Raw genomic sequence first — 10,795 nt, forward strand, 5'->3', positions numbered from 1 at the left:
GGACCCTTGGGAGCCACAGCACCCAGGCCTCAGGTTTAAGGGACAAGGCAGACTCCACCCCCACCCCAATCCCCTGTCTCTTACAGGTCTAGGAAGAAGGCAAGCCTTCATTAGAAGTTTGCAAATCCAGCAAGTGAGGGCTCCAGGAGGCGGAGCAGTAGGACCCACAGTCCCTAAATGACCCCCTTCCCAGAGGGAGGGGACAGTAGGACCCACAGTCCCTAAATGACCCCTTCCCAGAGGGGGAACAGGAGGACCCACAGTCCCTAAATGACCCCCTTCCCAGAGAGCTGCTCCACTTTAGGTTTCTGCCATCCCATAAAGCAGTTGATATTTTATCTTACAAGCACAACCTAACCCGAGGAACCATGAAACCAGCTCTGCCCCTTCACTGCCTGAGACCCCGCCCGCCATTGGGTCTCTTCTATACTTTTAAGATACCAACCTTAAATAAATCAGCTCTTATTTCCTTGCTGCACACAAGGAGGTCCCGTTACCTGTGTGCATAGCACAGCACCTAGAGCAGGTGATCTGGACATCGAAGTTGTTCAGTAGCTGTTTGTGAAATGAATCCAACAGGTAGGGCAGTTGGCAGCATCAGCCAGTGCCCAGGTAACAGGGAGGGCCATCAGTCCAGAAGCCCAGAGTCAGTGCCCCATTTAGCATCGACACACAAGGAAAGAAGAGCCAGGTGGTGAGAAGTGGTCTTCCACAGGGCCGTGGAAGAGAAGGGCCAGGCAGGGTCCATCCAGGGGAAGCCTTAGAAACACCTGCCCTTCGGTGTCCGTGGCCTCAGTGCCTGACATGGCTTTCAAGGCAAGTTCCTCCCCCCAGACACTGCCCCTTAGCAATTCACTATCCATGCCAAATACAGCCTTGGGCTCCGCAGGTATCAGAAGGTCAGCGTCACGGTGCACGACTGATGCTCCACAGATATTCCCCAGAATGTTTGCAGCCCCCACAAAGAAACAACTAAAGAAAAGCAATATTCCCTATTGAACAGACAAAAGAACGGCAAAAGCTGTTTTGTGTTCAAAGGGCCTTCTGCAGCTTTTAAAAACAGACTGTTTTCTGTAACAAGAATGATGATTATTTGAAAAAAGGTTGGTAACTCCAGGCCCATAAATACAGGGAATAGCTAGACCTACCGCGGGAGCTCCTTGTTCTAATGCAAGCCCTCCAATTCTCCATTAAGCTACTAACTAGGTCATTAACGGGAGACCCGCAGCCCCCATCAGCCCCACGCTGGCCCGATCACTGGCTGCACTGGGGGGCGGGGAGCTTGGAGTGATCGATAGCAGCTCTGCCAAGCACCCTGCTCTTCTTCGCTCCTGGGGAAACCTGTGGGAATGACATCCTGTGACCTGTCTAAGCCAACAATACATAAGCACTTAGTAATTTTCTTTGGAAAGATGGATGTAGTATACGCCTTTACAGTTTTGGGGGTTTACAGTAAGTGGCGCTACAGGAATCAATCACGCTTGGAGAAAAGAGCAAAGGACAGTGATTGTAGCTAAGACCTAATTAAGTTCGGGAGGAAGGAATGAATCCCTGCTACTCTAATTTCCTTGCCGTGCACATGGAGCCCTGTCACCGGTGTGACTGCCACAGCAGTCTAATAACTATTGATGTACAGCACCGTGGGTCCTCTGTAACTGTGAGCACCACATCTGTGTATTCTAGCAATCACAGATCAGATACATGAGGGAAAAGAAGTTTGCACCAAGTTCCAAAAAGCAAAACTTGAATTTGCTGCATGACGAGTACTGTACAGAATCCACACAAATGAAGTCACGTGTAAGCGTTGTATCAGGCATTATAAGAAATCTGGAGATGATTTAAAGTGTATGGGAGAATGCATGCAGGATGCACAAATACTTTGCTATTTTATATGGGAGATGCGAGCACTGTGGATTCGGGTATCCATGGAGGGCCCTGGAAACAGTCTTCCACGTACACCCAGGGATGCAGGTGTACACACATGGGTGTGCACACACATGCACACACACTCGGTTATGGTTCCCAGGTGATCGAGACTCAGGAAACCCACTGTCTGCACGTTCCTGAGGTTTCATGTGCATCAGAGGTGGTGTTAGCAGGAAGGTGGACTGCACGTGGATCTGTGTGGTCACCAGCAGGGGAGGCGCCCATGAGCCCGGCTCCATCTGAATTCCATCCACGTGAGCCGGCAGGTGGAGGTGCGCTCCGCAAGCATGGTTACTGCCGTGTCCGCCCTGGCGCATTTGCTTCTGGGATGTTCATGACTGAGTGTGTCCAGGCCAGAGCTCGCCCCCGGGTAGAGCCAGTGCCCTTCACTGAAGCCTGTAAGCACCATAAGCCCAGCTTGCCTAGCGCAGTTCTGTTCGGCAGTCCGCCCCTCCCCCCACTTTCCCACGCTGCCCCCCATCTCTCCTGATGCTATGGCTCCCACCTCTCCTGAGCCCCTAACCTACGTGTGCACCCCGCTGCCCGGCAGATTACTCAGGACTCAGGCTTCAGTGTGACCTTCAGCTTCTCTCCCTCATTCCCCTACGTGGACTCAGTGGCCACATTCTGTCCGTTCTAAACCTGCGGTCTCTTCAATCCCAGCTATTTCCCATGGTGTCTGGAATGAGGTCCTGTCTCCTAGTCACAGCAACAGCCTTGCCTCCAGGCCCCCCAATCCGCCTCCTCCCTGGAGCCTGCACGACCCTGCTAAATAGAAATCTCATCTTGTGGCCCCTCCAAGGGTTTCTCTTTTTGTGTCATAAGAAAAATAAAAACTGCTTCGAATGGGCCCCGGGGTGACCGTCACTGCAACCACTGATGCCTCTGTGAGGAGCCAGCCTGTCGGCTCGTGTTTTGATGACTCTGCACAACCCTCTGGTGAGCTGAGTGCTAATTGTGTCACCGTTTGCAGATCAAGAGCCTGAGGGTTAGGAAAGTGGGCAGGGCCTTGGGACCCACGCCAGCTAACGCGGAGGACGTCCCTCTACCCCTGAGCCTGCCTCACCCACTCAACCTCTCCAGCCCCACTTCCTGCCCCACATCTGGCCTCTGGAGCCAGGGCCTTGATCTCTTTGCCCTTGATGCCCCCTTCATTGGCTTACAGAGCTTCTATTCGTCTTTGAGCTGCCAGTTTGATCATCACTGCCTCCAGGAAGCCTTCCTTGGTTTCTGCGGCGTGCTTCAATAACACTACCTGGCATTTGCTGTGACAGAGCCCCTCACTGCCCAGTGGGGCTGCTTGTTTGTCTCCTACGCCTTCATGAAAGCACCCTGTGGAAAAGTGACATCTCATCTGTGCGTTTTTAGAAAGTCAGAGCTTAACTCATAGTAGATGTGTTAATGTGGCGAATGACGATGAGAAAAACTTGGCAGCCTCAGTTAAGTTCGTTGCGGGAATTCTGCTGGATTTCAGGTTGTGATTGTTGAGGTGGGGAGTCCTGCCACAGACGGGGAATCTGGATGTATCCGCACAGTCAGAAGTCCTTCATCTGCTTAAAACGGGGGATTGCACCCACAGTGCAGGGGCTCAGATAGGTGTCCTCAGTGACAGAAATGGGTGGACCCAGGTCTCCTGTACCTGTGAATATGCGTGCCTTTCACCTGAAAGAGGCCCCATGGAGGAGGGGTGGGCAGAGGGGTGCGGTGCCCATGGGGTGACTGCGTGGGAACAGGAGTAGAAGCAGTGGCCTGTGGACCAAACCCCAAAGCCACTTGGAGAATTGCGCCTCCAACACCTGTCCTCATACTATGTCCTTGGATTCTGTCCCAGAGGCCAAGGCTCTGTGTGGGGTGCAGGCGGCAGGCGATGCCATCTTCTGGGAGGCCTGTGGCACAATGTTGAGGTGGGGAGTCCTGCCACAGAGGGGGAATCTGGATTGATCTCGACCCGCTTTGTGATGCTCACGTTTGGTCCTAGGGGGAGTTCAGTCTGATTCTGAGGTTCTGCCGATGTCCAACGTCGCTGCGTAGGCCACTTCCTCTCCTTCAGATTGAGGCTTTACCTGGACCCCTCTCTCTGAGAGGGTTCACACAGAACACAGTCTGCTCCCCCAAAACCTGATCCTGCCGCATCCTGCAGTGGACTATCTGTGGGGGAACACACGGCAAGGCTGATTACCAGTTTTTATGTTTATAAACCTGGGGTGGCTCTGAAGCTCTCCAGCAGAGCCAGGGAGCTGGTAACGGTGCTTGGCTTTGCCGTGGTCTGGTGGCTGGTCTCCGTGACTCAGCAGGTGCAATGCAAGTCAAGTGGACATCTGCCCACCTGGTTGTCTTCACAGAGCTGACCAGTGCTGAGTGCTGGGGCAGGCCTCTGTTTCCGCCCTGTTTCTCACCTGAAGCCACGTGGGTTGGTGTGAACATACTGGAACAGAGATCTGGGAGTGTCCCTGTCCTGGTGGTGACCTCAGCCCATTTGTCTAGCTGACCCCTTTCTTTAGACAACGGTCATCTATCGAAATCCAAGTGGGACATGACAATGCTATCATGTTTCATCATTATGCAATGCCAGGAATTTTGGAAAACACCAGCGAGACTGATTCACTTCTTAACTGTGCTTCTCATTTCAGGTGGAGAGGGTCACAGCTTGCCCATCAGTGCAACGGTGAGAATTAACTAAACACGTGTCTCCTGAGGTACATCCATCGGGTGGGTGACAATGCACGAGGCCCTCGCAGGAGACACCCAGACACGTAGACTCTGTCTTGAGGGTCACAAGCAGTGTAAGTGGGTGTGTCCAGTGCAGGTGCAGCTTGGGAGAAAAATACTGCAGACAGTCCCCCAAAGAAGAGGTCCGTGCATGTGCAGATAGCAGCGGAAGAGAGAGGTCTGGGGGTGGGGCAGGGACCTTCCGCCGCAGTGCTCTGGCTGTGGAGCTGGAATACCAGGATGAATCCCACAGGAGACAGGCGCCTCGTCATGGCGCCTCGCATGAGTGGATGTGGCCCAGCCACCTTCCTTCAAAGGGAGGTTGAGATTCAGAGGCCGACACGGAGCCCCTCCTCAGCCCCTGCTGTCTGCTCTCCTGCGAGCACGAGCTTCTGCCCAGCTCTGGGCACCCACTGGGTGTGCAGCTTCGTCAGCTCCTGTCTCTCGTCTCAGAGGCTGTCTCCGTGCTCCTCATCCCACCTCCTTTGTGTGCTCATTTCTGTCCCTGCGGACGAAGCGCTGTCCTGTCCCTCCAAGCGCTTCCCGAGACCCCGGCACCGCTCCCTCTTTGCTTTGCTGAGGGTCCTCCCATCCTGGTGAACCTGCTCTTGTCCTCTCAGTGCAGATGGGGGAACTGGAGTCACTCGGTTCCGCACAGCCTTGGCTGATGCTGCACCCGTGGACCTGGGCATCCTAGAGGGTTGGGAAGCAGAGGCGTGGGAGTTCCCCGGGGTGAGTGGAGCCAACCTTCACCCTTGCCCGGGCCTCCGATCTTGGCACTGGGAGCCCCCGCTGGTCTTGGAGGAGAGGCTGCCACAGGATAAAATCCCTCATGCTTGGTGACACAGTGGCATCCGTGGTGCTCCCTTTTCTGTATTGCTGTCTTCCCTGGTTTCATCCCCCCGGGCAGTTGCTTTTTATCCTCACCATGCAGGAATGATTAAGTGTGAGGCACTCACTACCTTCAAAGTCCAAGCGTGGAAATGTGACCCAACTCCACTCTTCCAACCCCATGTGCAGTGGTGGCCTCAGAGTGGAGGGTGGAGGACTCCGTGGGTGGCCACGGGAGCCACAGCGGGAGGGGAGGCTCCTGCACTGAGGAGCCAGCAGCAAGACTTAGGGGTGGTCGTGTGGACCCAGAAGGGAGCACCCAGGGCAGTCTGGAGGGAAGTGACCACAGGATGTGGTGACCTCACATGAAGGACTGGGTTTTCTAGAAACAGCGCTGGAGACAAGGGCTCTGGTTCAAGTGCATAAGGCAGCGTCTCAGGAGAAACCCTCGAAGGCGGGAAAGAAGCAGCGAAGATGAGAGAGGAAGCTAATGCGGCTCAGGGCCAAGTGCAGCCTCCGTCTGCCGCGCGGGGTCCTGGGTCATCCATGTCACTGGCAGCTGCCCTACCTGAATGCTCTGGACCACCCTGGTTGAGCTGGGGCGTCCCATCATCCGGGAGCCTTCAGGCAAGGCAGCTCCAGTCTCCCAGGGCAGCCTCGGAGAAGGCTGCAGGTGCAGGCTGTTAGCAGCGACCCCCACCAGGCAGCAGCTGGCAAAGAAGATCCTTGGGTCCCCTGCAGGGCCCAGCAGGGTCCATCTGTGGGCAAAGGGAGGATGGTAACCAGAAGGCTCCACATCCTCATCTCCAGCTCTGGGCAGACTGGCAGCTGGACCAAGCAGAGCTGGGAGTTATGAAGGGAGTTATTTATTGTGAGTTTGGACAGGTTAAAGGTAGAAGAAAAATTGTCTCCCAGTCAACAGGTGACCAAAGGCAAGAGATGGAACCAGAGAGGAAGTCTTAATGTAGAACTGAAGGGGGGCAACACAGGGTGCGGTTTGGTGACCCAAGGGAAGAGGGGGAAAGGGCCTTCGAGGGCTGAGGCAGCCATGGAGAGTGGTCCTGGCTAGAAGGCGGAGCGGGCAGCAACTCGGGCTACCGAAGAGCAGCCGTGTCCTGGCTGTGCCCGGTGATGCTGGGAAGCCAGGGAGGGAAGGAGGACGGGGAGATGACCCCCATCACCCGGAGAGGTACTCCTCTGGGGAGAGTCCTGGTTCCACTTTTCCTCCAATGCTGTGAAGCAGGAAGCCTCACTGGGCCACGGGCCATGCAGATCTCTAGCCAAAAGTGAGTTTGGATGTGGCTGTTGGTAGTGAGGGCCTTGGAAGTCCTCAGGGGACCAGAGGAGGCTGGGCGCACTGGTCCTAGGGAAGGAGCATTTTTGTCACATGAAGGGGCTACCTCTCAGGGTCCTCAGAGTCTCCTGGTGCAGAGGTAGGAGCCTGCAGAGTGAGATGGGGCAAGGGGAGGGCTGGAGCTTGCAGGAGAAAGAGCCACGGAGCCAGCAAGAGCATGCGCAGCGAAGAAGGACGCCTCGCAGGAACAGCCCAGCTGGCCTCGCCGGGACGGCCCCTTCCACGTTTCCTCCTGCTGATTCACGGCCAGGAGCAGGAAAGTGCGGGGGGCAGAGGGCGTCACATCCGTGTGGCCACCATGCATCTGTCCTTCCTGGCGGCACCACGCTCCGGGGAGAAGTCTGTAAGCATTAGCCCGTGAGGAGGAAAGGAGACCATATATTCACAGACACTTTGGGAATAAAAGCGCTCCGTAAATACAAAGAGTTAGCACCACGTCAAGGCAAAGTTTATTTCAGAAACACAGCCTGATGCTCCGGGTTGCTGGAAACGCCAGGGCGTCACACCGTCTCCGTGACATGTTTGTCATTTGAATAGGTACATCCCTGCTTCTCCCACACCGGCCAGGCCCAGAAGGAGACGGAAATAAATCAGGAGGAAATTATGTGTTTTCTACAGTGTCAACAACACTTCCCGTGTTGGAGTTGGGAGGAAAGCAATTCACCTCTTTTCCCACCCAGCAGAGGCACGAGCGTCCCAGGGAGAAGAAAGAAGAGAAATAAGAGAAGGTGGGGCCCTAGTGCTGGGGGCTTCCGCCTTTCCCACTGCGCCTTAATCCCGGGAGCTAGAGACCTCCCTGGAAAACGGTTCTGCAGCTCACCCTACATCTAGGGAACATTTCAGGAGCCTCACGAACACACTGATGTTCCCTGTTATCAGACATCCTGTTGCATCCAGCTACCTGTCCCTTTGAAGGGCGCCCAGCAGGCTGGCTTCCAGGTCCCCATCCTGTAAACCAAACTCCTGAGGCCTGGGTCTTTTCATGTACCATGACTCATGACTTAAGCCAATTCCTCTTTTTTTTTTTTTTTTTTGAGACAGTTTCGCTCTTGTTGCCCAGGCTGGCAATGGCACAATCTCAGCTCACAGCGATCTCTGCCTTCTGGGTTCAAGCAATTGTCCTGCCTTGGCCTTCAGAGTAGCTGGAATTACAGGCACCCACCACCATACCCAGCAAATTTTTATATTTTTAGTAGAGTCAGGGTTTCACCATGTTGGCCAGGCTGGTCTCAAACCCCTGCCCTGAGGTGATCTGCCTGTCTTGGCCCAATTCCTCCTTTTCAAGTCTTAGTACAACTGCATGGAGACATGATGCCCTGGAAAGGGACTGGCATTCTCATGGCAGACAGCTGAGACATCAGCAGGAAAACGCTGACCAAGGAGACCAGAGACACAGGTCCTGCGAAAGTCCTGGCTCAGTGAATTCACTGGAAAAGGAGAGTTGGAAATATTTACCTTGCAGATTTGGAGGTACTAATGGAATCAAGTGGTAATGTTTAATTAAATCTCTTGCAAACTGAGGGCGGTATCTATTTTTATTAGAGTGAAATATCTTCTACATACTGGCTGGGCGTGGTGGGTCATGACTGTAATTCTAGAGCTCGAGACCAGACTGGCCAACACAGCGAGGCCCTGTCTCTACTGAAAATGCAAAACAATTAGCCAGGTGCACTGGTTCATGCCTGTAATCTGAGCTACTCGGGAAACTGAGGTGGGAGCATTGCTTGAATCCAGGAGGTTGAGGCTGCAGTGAGCCAAGATTGCACCACTGCACTTCAGCCTGGGCCACAGAGCAAGACCCTGTTTCAAAAAAGAAAGAGAAATATCTTCTACATATTATTACATCTCTCAACTAATATCTCATCCTCATCCTCGAGATCAAAACCAGTGGCTATCTGAAAAACAGGCTCAGATTATCTGTGTTCATGCACCTGCCTCTCATCTGCCTTCAAACCACACTTGCCAGGTTGCTCAATTACTTTGGCATTTACTGGTGCTGCTTTGGACTACTAAAGGGCTCTGAGGTCCATCCCTGTCTATCACAAGGACATCCTCTGGACCATGAGTGGCATGCCCATTTTGTGCTTCTCTGGAATATCTCTTTTGTGCATTACTAAATTACTTCATTTCCACCTTGATGTCTATTGTCACAAAACGGCAGTCATTAAATGATGGACTAGATCTTCAAGGCACCAAATAGGAGTTTACAGCCCTCCCCAGCCCCATCTCCAGCACCAGCCGTCAGTGAAACTTGGATGCTGCCTGCCTGTGCATGGATTTCCAAGACGGGAAAACTCAATTGGGAGCAAAGCGGCGTTGCTAGCTCGAGTCTGTAAAGCCCCAGACAGGTGCTCCGTTGACGACAGGAGGCTGGCTTAGTTGCATTTAAATTATATTCAAAATGAATTTTCAAATTAATTAGACAATTTCCCAAATCAGACTATGGATATATACACGATCATTCTAAATGCTTCATTCTTTAACATTTATGTATAAAGTTCTCCAGAGAATGGGAAGATGCAGAAACCTTCCAGCCACCACACGTTCCCTCCAGCCTGTTCTCTTTCTCGCTCCTCCCCTTTTTCTACCAGAAGGAAATAGCAGTGGACCCGCAGCAGTGTCTAAAGTAAAGAGATAGGGCTGGGTTCAAAGTTTCCTCTTGAAATATTTCACACATTTAAGAAAATATTCCTAAACTGTCTGAGGCAGAAAGAACATTATAGTTAACAGCAAAGCACCCCTCACCTCGCCTATGCAATAGAGGTTTTGATGCAGCCCCAGGGTCTCTATCCCTGAGCACATTTTTCTGTCCTCCTGCCCTCCTGCCTTCCTGAATTTTGTGTTTATTTTTCTGCTCGTGGCTTTTCTATACATGATTTCATAAAGAAAATAGCGTTGATAATTTCACAATTTAAAATTATAACACTGAATGTACATATAGCTAGTCTCATAGGAACTGCATTCTCTAGAATGACTGACAGCCCCTCTCAATGTTGTTCTGCTATGTGGGACCAGGTGCCGAAGGACGACTGAGTAAAAACGTTCGTTTTCCCCATCCACCGTGGGACCTTCTGTGCGCTGAGGGACGCCACGGTGGTTGCGTGGGTCTGGGTCTGGGCTCTCTGCTTCTGTTGGCCTGGTGCCCTTCCTTGCACCTATCCTCATTGTCTGATGACTGCAACCTTAGAATATAAATGTTTTATTATGTGGCTGGACACTCTGTGCTTGGCTATTCTCAGGGAGTCTCTTATCTATTCCTAGCCCTTGGCATTTTAGTATAAATTTTACATTCAGTTTGTAAAGTTCCAAAAAAAACCCTGTTGAGATTTTGAAATAGAATTGTATTGAAAAATTAGACCAATTTGCAGAGAGTTCTCAGATTTTTCCACATTTGATTTTATTATCCACGAACTTGGCATCTCTTCCCCCTTATTTATGTCTCCTCTAATGTCTTTCAGAAAAGTAAAATAATTTTCTCATAAAGGATGACTCAATTCCTTGGTTAATTCCATTTCTTTTTCTACATGCTGTTGTAAACAGTATCAGTGTCAGTCAGAGCAGGATGTGTTCTACTGCAATAACAAAAAGCCCCCAGATTTCGGGGGCTGAAACGTCAAGGCTGCATGCCCAGAGAGGATTGTCTAAAGGTTCTGCTACAGTTTGTATATTTGTCCTCTCCAAACCTCATGCTGAAATTGATCCCGAGTGTTGGAGAAGGGTCTGGTGGGGAAGTATTTGGTTCACGGGGGTCCATCCTCATGGATGTCTTGGTGCTGTCCTTGAGTGAGTTATTGCTTTGTTAGTTCACAGGAGAGCTGATTGTTAAAGAGCCTGGCACCTTCTCTCTCTCTCTGACTTCTCTCTTGCTATGTGACATGCTGTTTCTCTTCCTCTTCTGCCTATTCCTGAAGTCCTGACCAGAAGCAGATGCTGGAGCCATGCTTCCTGGACATTCTGCAGAACCTTGAGCCAAAT

This window comes from Sapajus apella, unplaced genomic scaffold (assembly GCF_009761245.1).
Source record: "Sapajus apella isolate SASKATOON/1434 unplaced genomic scaffold, GSC_monkey_1.0 scaffold13, whole genome shotgun sequence".
In the NCBI taxonomy this organism is placed as follows: domain Eukaryota; kingdom Metazoa; phylum Chordata; class Mammalia; order Primates; family Cebidae; genus Sapajus; species Sapajus apella.